Source organism: Rhagoletis pomonella, unplaced genomic scaffold (assembly GCF_013731165.1).
Source record: "Rhagoletis pomonella isolate Grant_MI unplaced genomic scaffold, Rhpom_1.0 Rhpom_scaffold_00899, whole genome shotgun sequence".
NCBI classification, from domain to species: Eukaryota; Metazoa; Arthropoda; class Insecta; order Diptera; family Tephritidae; genus Rhagoletis; species Rhagoletis pomonella.
In genome coordinates, this window is record NW_023459453.1 from 7,143 (window position 1) to 11,181 (window position 4,039).

A 4,039-nucleotide genomic window follows, 5' to 3' on the forward strand; every position below is an offset into this window, starting at 1 on the left:
AGTTTTCGTATATCCGAAAATTACTGTTATACGGAAAACCGGTGCAATTTTAGTCCGTTTTGAATAATTTTCAACGAATTGCCTTTTCGTACCAAGACTATTAATTAAATTGGTAGAAATTGATAAATAAGTTACCGAGATACACAATTGTGGTCATAAGTGGGCGGCGCCACGCCCAAAATCCAAAAAACTTATAATAATCTAATTTTCTGCTCAGTGGTCATTGCAATAATTGAGTCAATTAGCTTCAGCAGTTACTGATTTATCGCAGTTTTCGTGTTTCTGTAAATAACCGTTATATGGTTGGTGGGCGTGGTTATTGCCCGATTTCAAAGATTTTCAACAAATTACTTAGATAGACCATAAGCAAGGCTCGCACCGCGTTTGGTAAGGATTGGTGAAGCGGTTACTAAAATATAGTGTTTCATCATAAGTGGGCGGGGTTACGCCCCTTTTACAAAAATTTCATAATAATGTTTTTTTGTACCACAATTCTTCTTCACATACTAATTTTCAACAATTTGGATCCAATTTTTACTGAAATATTATGAGTTTTGCATAATTCGAAAATACCGTTATACCGTGGTTACAGTCCGATTTCGCCCATTCTCAATAGCAACCTACCTTGGGTTAAGGGCAATCTGTATACCAAATTTCGTTGTGATATCTCAATCTTTGCAGTTATCGTGTACACGGACAGACAGACATGGCTTATGGCGATTTCGTTTCTACAAAAAATGTTGCCTTCTCATCGCGCTCTTCTTAGTGTTTGTGCGTAGAGGGCAAGGAGAAGGTTACATCTTTCGGTAGAAACAAAATCAGCATTAATCGAATTCTCTTTTCATTCTGATCATTTATGTATACATTTGTCTATATCCTTCCCGATTTTTTTGGGCAGTAACATACATAAAAAAATATATTCCGACGAACTGGTAACCTCCTCCTTTTTGTGAAGTCCGTTAATAAACTAATTAAATTTACATAAAATAAAATTTGTATCGATATTACAATTACGCAATTTGATGAATAACTTCATTATATTACATTCGTTCAGTCAGATTTGACTTCAACCTTCAAAACCTAATGTCACAAGTTATACCAACCCTGCAATACCGCTTGATCCCTTTATAGGAATGAACTGCGCCCTTTTCTTCGAAGTCGTTCTACGAAAAGCTTAATTGTTCTCCTTTATCCCGAATTGGTAAGAAAAGCGAATAGTGGTTTTAAAAAAAACAAGTAAGAAAGTCTAAGTTCGGGCGGAGCCGAACATTAAATACCCGGCGCAAGTATTAAATATATGTTTTCCTCCTTTCCGAAAGCTACCGCTACATGATAAGCCGGGGTGTATACATTTTAAGTAAATTAGCGTCCTTAAATTTCGACATATTGAAATTTCAAGCATTTCTGAAATTTATTGTTATATGAAAAGCGGCCGTAATTTAAGACCGATTTCAACAATTTTCAACGGTTTGCCTTTATGTGGCAAGCACAATAACCATACCGAGTTTGGTACAAATTGCTAGAACGGTTACCTTTATACATATATGTAAACACAAGTGGGCGGTGCCACGCCCATTTTCCAAAATTTTATCATAAATGTATTTCTTGGTGAAGAATTGTTGCAACCATCAATTTTGAATAAATTAGCTTTGATATTTACTGATTTATCGAAGATTTTGTATTTCTCGAAATTACCGTTATATGGGATGTGGGCGTGGTTATTGTCCGATTTTAGAAATTTTCGGCCATTTGGTATGCTGTACCAGGACCAACAACTGTGCCAAGTTTGGAAGAAATTGGTGTAGCGGTTACCAAGATATACACATGTAACCATAAGTGGGCGTGGCTACGCCCATTTTCCAAAAATTTATAATATTCTTATTTTTCGTCTAAAACTCATTGCAAATATCAATTGTGAGTGAATTATCTTCAGTAGTTACTAAAATATCGCAGTTTTCGTATTTCTTAAAAATACCGTTATATGGGAGGTAGGCGTGGTTATTGTCCGATTTCGCCCGTTTTCAATACCATCCGTCCTACGCTCAAAAGAAGTTCACGTACCAAGTTTCGTTAAGATATCTCAATTTTTACTCGAGTTATCGTGTGTACAGACGGACGAACGGACGGACAGACAGTCACCGCTTAATCGATTTCTCTTTTCATTCTGATCATTTATGTATACATTTTTCTATATCTATCTCGATTCGTTTTGCCTGTTACAAACAACCGTTATGTGAACAAAGTTATAATACCCTTGTGCAGAAGTGCGCTCGGGTATAAAAAGAAGTGCGCCTGGGCCACACTGGAGAAGTAAAACTTGCATACACGTTACATACATATCTATTTTGTGTCATAACCAATATACATACATACATATGTATATACATACATACATCTGATTTTGCTTAAGGTTATATTTTTTGTCTTTTCTCTATCTAGATCCCTACCTCTACCTCTGTTCGTTCTAATTACATTTATGTTATTCTGTTTTTCATTATCTTAATTTTTATCTTTATACTCTATCGATAACAAAATCGATAGCAACATCCAATAAAAATACCGATAACAAAACCGATAAAAATATCGATAACAAAATCGATAAAAATTTCGATAGCGAAAACGATAATAATATTAGTAACAAAATCTATTAGAAACTCGAAAAGAATATCGATAAAAAAATCTATAATATTCATAACAAAATCGATAAATATCGATAACAAAATCTATAAATATCGATAAAAAATCAATAAATATCGATAACAAAATCGATAAATATCGATAAAAAAATCGATAAAAACATCGATAACAAAATCGATAAAAATATCGCTAACAAAGTAGTTTAAAATGTCGATAAAAATATCGATAACAAAATCGATAAATAACCTTAACAAAATCGATAAAAATATCGATAACAAAATCGACAAAAAATATCGCTAACAAAATAGTTAAAAATATCGATAACAAAATCGATAACAAAATCGATAAAAATGTCGATAGTAAAACCGATAAAAATATCGATAAGTCCCGAAAATTCCAAAAACTTCTAAAATCCCAAAATAATTCCCGGACTGAGTCTCTGTGTCTCACTGTATATCCTTTCCTCTTTTATTTACTTTTATTTTAATCTTTCTTTTCCCATCTTCATCTTTACTTTTATCGGTATCCCCACCTTCCTCTTTGTCTTTACTTTTATGTTTATCATTTTCTTCATCTACATACATATTCCCCTTAACCTTTGCCCTTATATATATAAGTAAAGTGTTTAAATTTACCTTGGCCCTCATTTTTCCTTTATCTTTACGCATCTTTGTTTTTGTTTTTATTTTTGCCTTTGCATTTATCCTTTTCTTTATCTATGTACGTTGTCACCTTTACTTTCATTCTTGTATTGGCCTTTTTCTAAGTGTTATTCTTTAACCTTTTATCAGCAAATTTTAGTTAAATTAATACCATAGCATACACACAACAAGCACTTGTTTCAGGCCCACCCATTTCCGTTGCACCATTTCCGTGTGCAATTTCCGTTGAATTTGCCAATTTACTCCTAACCAACCAACCGCCGCTAAAGAAGTTTCACTTCAAAAACAAATACTCTGTCTGCATGCTAATGCCGTAACTTAAATTTCTTTGATAAGAGCGTGTATATGCATCATTAAATCGTTAATTGTAACTATTAGAGATGAGTCGGGGAACAATTGATCTCCAATTATACCCGTAAGGGATGAGTCGAGACTACTTGTCCTCGAATTGTACCCGTAAGAGATAAATTGCGAGATATTACTGCCCAATTGTAACCAATGGAGACTAGCCCGGAATACTTTTTTTTTACCTCCCTTTTATTAGCTCGGGATGTAACGATGTAATATTGATGCGCCTAAAAGATGCACCGATTTCTATTCTCAAGTTACATACCTGATGACAGTACGAATAGAAATTATAAAAGCGAGGCTTTAGTTTTTTAAACTATAACTCTGATGAAGATGAACGATTAGCAGAAACGATGTGATAAAGGTTCAATTACACTGTAGGGCAAATCTCA